A 7,100-nucleotide genomic window follows, 5' to 3' on the forward strand; every position below is an offset into this window, starting at 1 on the left:
TACAAATGAAACATTTAAGAAAAATTAATTCTAATGCAACACCAAATATGACATGAGAAAAATCGATTTTGGCATTGCAGTAGAATCAAGCAAAACAAACAAAGCCAATCTTATGGATTGCTTTCTATAGTTGCTTAGAGTCTTTGATGTTACAGCAAGCAAAGACATGGATATTAAGGCTTGTGGCAGTGTCTTGCCTATTCCTTGTAAGACAAATGAATACAGACAAATAAGGCTTCAAATACTTCATGGTTTTGGTGGTTTTAATTTCAGTGGTTTTATTTGAAAATCTAAAGTATAATGAATGTTAAAATTATCCTTTTAATGGAAATATCAACGCCCCATTTATTTTTCGGCAGGACATCAAAACCGCAAGAATGTTTGCTGAAAAGAATACCCTTACCAATAATCAGGGGGGTAATTGTAAATACATGTGGTCCTCCATTGTTGTAATCACGATGAAAGTATAGAAACAAAACCACATATATGTCTATGATGAGCTCTGAAAGCCATCACCAAGCGAACGATGATCTTAACAAAATATTTTAAGCTTACAATGAGCCCAAAGAGATGCCTTAAACCTAAGGCTCAAGGAAGTTGTGATGTAGCACCTCGAATGCAATTGAGCACACGACCTAACACATTGGTCAGACCCAGATCCTGTATTTGTCACATGGCCATGAGGAAACCCATGAAAAGGTGTAGCTTGTATGTGCTAGGTGAGAATCCTTAAGGAAAAGGGAACTTTGTCTTTAGAGGATCTCGTCATGCACGTGGAGAAACACTAGTGTCATTCCTTTGATAATTGAGATAAGGACAAGGATCATTTTCCTAATGTTAATCAAACCCTATTGGAATCCTTCTCCTTAAAGTCTTGGGATCTCCCTTATAAAAGGAGGTTGTAAAATACAACATGGGGACATTCTCTTTGACTGCTCTTATTGCCCGACTCCATTGAGATTCTCTAGAAACAAAAGCCTACCTATTATTTCCCCCTGTGGCCTTAACCCTAACATTTCTTTGTCCTTCAAGGAGACCACCATATCTAGCCTCACCCCCAAACTTACACCATGTAGTTGGGATATATATCAATATGACAAGGATTTGCTTGGGTTTAGAATCACAATAACCTACAAATGAAACATTTAAGCAAAATTAATTCTAATGCAACACCAAATACGACAAGAGAAAAATCGATTTTGGCATTGCAGTAGAATCAAGCAAAACAAGCAACGCCAATCTTATGGATTGCTTTCTATAGTTGCTTATAGTATTTGATGTTACAGCAAGCAAAGACATGGATATTAAGGCTTATGGCAGTGTCTTGCCTATCCCTTGCAGGAAAAATGAATACAGACAAATGAGGCTTCAAATACTTCATGGTTTTGGTGGTCTTAGTTTTAGTGGTTTTATTTGAAAATCTAAAGTATAATAAATGTTTAGAATGTCATTTTAATGGAAATATCAAGGCCCCATTCATCTTTCGGTAGGACAGAGAAACTGCAAAAATGTTTTGCTGATAAGAATACCCTTACCAATAATTAGGGGGCTAATTGTAAGTACATATGGTCCTCCATTATTGTAATCATGATGAATGTAGAGAAACAGAATCACGTATATGTTTGTGATGAGCTTTGAAATCCATCACCAAGCTTACGATGATCTTAACAAACTATTTTAACCCTACAATGAGCCTAAAGAGATGCCTTAAACCTAAGGCTCAAGGAAGTAGTGATGTAGCCCCTCGAAGGCGATTGAGCACACAACCTAACAAATTGGTCAGACCTAGATCCTGTATTTGCCACATGGCCATGAGGAAACCATAAAAAGGTGTAGCTTGTACGTGTTAGGTGAGAATCCTTAAGGAAAATGGAACTTTATTCTCAGAGGATCTCATCATGGACGTGGAGAAACACTAGTGGCATTCCTTTGATAACTGACATAAGGACAAGGATCCCTTTCCTAATGCGAATCAAAATGATGAACTTACAATTTATATTTTATGTGGTTTTTGCATGAAATTTTATGATGGTTTAATTAAATTTTGCCCTATTTTAGCTTGATTGCAAGAAAGATTTCAGGGGGAGCCAAATCAACAAAAAGAAGGCAAAAGCAAGAAAAGAAAACCCAAAATTTATCAAGTTCAGCCCGGCCCAGCCATGAGAGCAAGAGAATTTCATTCGGCCCAAGAAGAGGAAGTGAAACACTTTGGAAAATCCAAGGGAAGAAGCCTAGCAAGAAGGATATTTCGGCCCAGCCCATTTTTAGCCCAAATAACAGCCTAGAGTGTAGCCCACTTGAGCTCAAAAGCAAGCTAAGTTGTAGCCCAAATAGCATCCCAAAGGGATCTAGGGGCGGCAACTCCTAGAAGTTTCTTGAAGAGAAGGAGGGAGCACTCTAGAAGGTTCATGAGGGGTGTAATACACCCCATTCTAGAAGCTTCAAGAAGGGGCAAGAGCCCCTTTGAAAAACTATATAAGGAGGCCTCTAGGAGGGGAGAAAGTTGTTCAATTGCTTGAGAGGAAGGCTCTCCCACTCTTAGAGGTTCGGCCACCTTGAGAGAAGAGAAGAGAAGAAGGCTAGGCGCAAGGAAGAAGAAGAAGAAGAAGGGCTGAAAGAAGTTCAAGACAAGCAAGTTAGAAGAAGAAGGTGAGTTCGAATTGAGGGTTTGTGATTCAAAGATCTTTTGTAATAAATCATTTGTAGTTTCATTCTCTTTTGATTTGAATTTAATTTTTTGTTATATTTTCTTTCTTCTTTCTCCTTGTTTCCATTCTTCCTTGATGTATTTCAACTTGTAAAATTTCAGTTCAGCAATCTAATTCTTTTTTATTCATTCAAATGGTCATGAATTATACTTGAAGTTTCTTGAATAAGAGTGTTATTGTAGAGTAATTTGGCCAACTAACCTTCAAAACTCAGATCTGAATTCTCAGATCTGAGATTGCCAGATCTGAATTGCTTGAAAGAGAATTCAGATCTGCAATTTTCAGATTGGGCGAATTAATCTACAGCTTGGAATTCCTAGAGTGCTTGAGAGAGACTCTAGGAATTCAGATCTACTATTCAAGAACTGAATTGAGTGCAAGGTTAGAGATAACTTGCACAATTCAGTTGGTGATCAATTCAGATTTGAATTGATGCCTTAGAAGTGTTTGAAGAAATGCATGCATGGGGATTAGATTCTTGCTAGAGATAGAAGAACCGTCACTCATGCATAGGATGAACATGCGCTTGAGAGAGGCTGTTCATGACCTTGGGGTTTCACCAAACCAAGGCTCAGTCATGATTCATTCGAATGATCCAAATTGATAGATTGCTGAATTCTGAGATTGACATTTACTGCTTACTCTTCTAACCTGATTTGAAGGCAATTGGGCCAATGATTTGGATAGATTTTAATTTAGGATTTCTTAGCTTTCATTAGAGTTTTGATTTATTTGTTGATCAGATAAGAAGTGTTCAATTTAGTATTGGTAATTCTTTCCTAAATCCTCGTGGGAACGATACTTCACTCACTACTTTATTACTTGAACGGCTAGTGCACTTGCTAGTGTCACAATGAGCAACACATCAAGTTTTTGGCGCCGCTGCCGGGGATTTATAGAAGCAATATTAGGAAACATTGAGCATTCTTAATCTGATCTCATTCAGCATTGCATTCATAGTTGGGTTAATTTGCTAACTTTTTCATTTCAGCTTGGACTGCAACTGTTGTACTACTGTAGTTATGTTTCTTCTTTCTTAAGTAGATTACTTTCTTTTTTTGGTTTCAGTTTCATTTTAATAAAGGCATATTTGATTTCTATTCAATCTTGGTGTTGTTCCCTTCAAAATGAAAAAAAAAAAAGAAAAAATTCACATAAACATGAGTGTTGCAGATCTGAGTTGCATTCGGCACTCAGATCAGCAGATTTCAGATCTGCAGCACTCAGCCGAAAAGAGTTGCTTGTGTTTCAGACTTTATTATTTTTTTCTTTCTTTCATTACAAAAAGAAAAAAAAAACAAATGAAAAAAAAAAAGGGGAGATATTTTGAACAACAAGAGGAGCAATTGAGAATTCGGATCAGAATTCAGATTTGAATTCAGATCTGAATTCTGCTATTGCAGATCTGCAACAGTTCAGATCTGAGTTCCTCTGAACTCAGACCTGAACTGATGCAATTTTGAGGGGAATTGGGTGTCATCACCACCCCAATTCACCCTAGGGCACTTCTGCTATTCCCCAAAAACAATTTGGTAGCAATAACTGAAGGTAAGGCAATTGAGAATTCAGATCCAAACTCAGACTTGAGTTCAGATCTGAATTCTGCTGTTACAGATCTGCTCAGTTCAGATCTGAATTCCTCTTAACTCAGATCTGAACCGATGCAAGTTTGAGGTGAATTGGGTGCCATCACTACCCCAATCCACCCTATGATACATCCAACCTGCCTCAAGGGTGAATGGATAGCAAGGAATGAGAGAAATTCAAATCTGAAATGCAGTTGATATGATGTGAGGACTGAACTGATACAGAGCATACTATGAATTCTGGGTGGATTGAATTCTTGGCTTTACCCACTTGTAACCGAGCTACATTAGCTAAGGAGGTGTATGTTTGGATTGAATAATTGTTATGCCTCAGATACTTAAGAAAAATTAGCACTTTCCAAGTATTTCTATTAGCATTCAAATCTGTAGCAGGGCTGCTATAGTGCAACAGTTAGTAGACCTGATTTCAGATTTCTACAAAAGTTGTATGGACCGAATAGCTTGCAATACCAAACATTGCAGACCCAATTTTCAGGTCTTAGCAAGTGTTTGATATGCATCAGCTATACAGGTTTGAGCTTCAATTGTAGAGTTTAAAATCTTTAACCCAAGCCTAACTCAGGACTGGTTTTTTTTTCAAATCCTTTTAAATTATTTTTCAGATCAGATCTGATTTCAGCCCTAAAGCATCACAGAATTGATTCCAACCTTAATGGATGTATATTGTAGTGTATACCAATGAGTGTGTATGAGATATCCAGCTCAGATCTGAATTATTATTTATTAATTTCTCTAGACTAACAATACCAAAGACTTGTAGATCTGAACTCAGATCTAAATTGGGTCTGAATTCAGATGTTGCAATCGATGGATGTAGATAAAGGAACCTTGAATAAGATGATTGGTTTAAATCTGCTTTTAGTATAATCGGCTTCATTTATTCATGATAGGATGTAGGTTTTGTATTCCAATACTTCACTTTACATTTTCAGTGTGATAGGATTAGTTATTTATTTTCTTTTGTGAATATTGGCATTTTTATTGCTTTGACTTTAACAGTTTATGACAAGCAGACCTGAACTGGAAGAGATCCTTTACGACCCGGAGATTGAACGGACTCTCCGTGTCCGTTTGAGAGCTGCTAAGCAAGTCAGACAAGAAGCACAAGAAATGGCTGAACAAAGAACTATGATGGATTATGCCAAGCCCACCCTCACCGGGACTGTCTCCAGCATTATCAGGCCAACTATTGCTACCAATAACTTCGAAGTTAAACCGGCCATAATCCAAATGATACAAAATACGGTTCAGTTTTGTGGTATGGCCCATGAGGATCCGAATGCCCATATTGCTAACTTCTTGGAAATCTGTGACACCTTCAAACACAATGGGGTAAGTGATGATGCCATCCGGCTGAGGTTATTCCCATTTTCTTTGAAGGATAAAGCCAAAGCTTGGTTGAACTCATTACCGGCAGGATCTATAGCCACATGGGACGAAATGGCCAGTCGTTTTCTCTCTAAATATTTTCCCCCTTCTAAAACTGCTAAAATGAGGAATGACATCACTACTTTTTTCCAGCAAGAGGGGGAATCTTTATATGAGTCATGGGAATGATACAAGGAGTTGTTAAGGAGAGTTCCTCACCATGGCCTCCCCATTTGGCTGCAAGTGCAGACTTTCTATAATGGTCTTACTGACTCAAATAAGACCATATTAGATGCTGCAGCCGGAGGATCCATAAATAATAAAACTCCTGAGGTTGCCCATGCACTTATTGAGGAAATGGCAGCCAACAACTATCAATGGCATTCGGAAAGAACTCAAACTAGGAAGCAGCAAGGCTTGCATAATGTTGACACTTATACAGCACTAGCTGCACAAATAGGAGCACTCAGTAAAAAAATAGATGAAATGCAGATAGCTACCATGCATGTGCAGCCTCTTAATTGTGAATTGTGTGGGGGAGGCCACATCAGTACAGACTGCCAAGTTGGCAATCAGTTCAGACCATCTACTGAACAAGTTGACTATGTCAGCAATTCGTCAAGACAGCAGGGTTACCAGAGTCACCATACTTTTCATCCAGGATGGAGGGGACATTCAAACCAGTCCTGGCCAAATCAGCATATTTCCAAGCCGTTCTACCAGACTTATCATCAGCCTGAACCAAAATCCAATTTGGAGGAACTGATGACAAAATTTATAGCAGGTGCAGAAACTAGGTTCCAGAACCAGGAAGCCTCAATCAAAATCCTGGAAAACCAAGTGGGGCAATTGGCACAATTAATCTCTTCCAGACTGCCGGGAACTCTTCCAAGCAACACTGAAGTGAATCCACGAGAGCAGGTGCAAGCTATTACCTTGAGAAGTGGAAAAGAGTTGCCTGAGGTAGAAAAGAAGAATTGGGCTGAACCCAAGGCAGAAACAAGCCTTGAAACCAGACAACAGAAGACGGAACAACTAGAAGCACAACAAGGGATGCACCAACAACCACAAGTTCCATTCCCTAACAGGCTGAAGCAACAAAAATTGGAGAAGGAATTTGGTAAGTTTCTTGAAATATTTAAAAGTTTACATATTAATATTCCTTTTGCTGATGCTTTAGCCCAGATGCCACACTGTGCAAGGTTTTTGAAGGAATTATTGGCAAACAAAAGGAAACTGGGAGATGTGGCTACAGTTGCATTAAATGAGGAATGTTCTGCTATCCTTCTGAACAATCTGCCTCAGAAACTCAAAGATCCAGGGAGTTTCACTATTCCTTGTACCATTGGCAGTTTAAAAATTGAAAAAGCTTTATGTGACCTGGGAGCTAGCATCAATTTAATGCCATATTCTATCT

The 7,100-nt window shown here is 38.5% G+C and overlaps 1 non-coding gene across 1 annotated transcript; it reads right to left on the reverse strand.

Annotated features, from left to right (window-relative positions):
• Positions 1-5,803: 5,803 nt before the first annotated feature.
• Positions 5,804-5,910, reverse strand: LOC148852606 (small nucleolar RNA R71). Its single transcript, XR_016100007.1, has one exon. It is a non-coding gene; the product is annotated as a small nucleolar RNA R71 (small nucleolar RNA).
• Positions 5,911-7,100: the final 1,190 nt, after the last annotated feature.

This window comes from Nelumbo lutea, chromosome 5, assembly GCF_056320005.1.
Source record: "Nelumbo lutea isolate HS-2025 chromosome 5, American lotus-T2T, whole genome shotgun sequence".
Lineage (NCBI taxonomy): Eukaryota > Viridiplantae > Streptophyta > Magnoliopsida > Proteales > Nelumbonaceae > Nelumbo > Nelumbo lutea.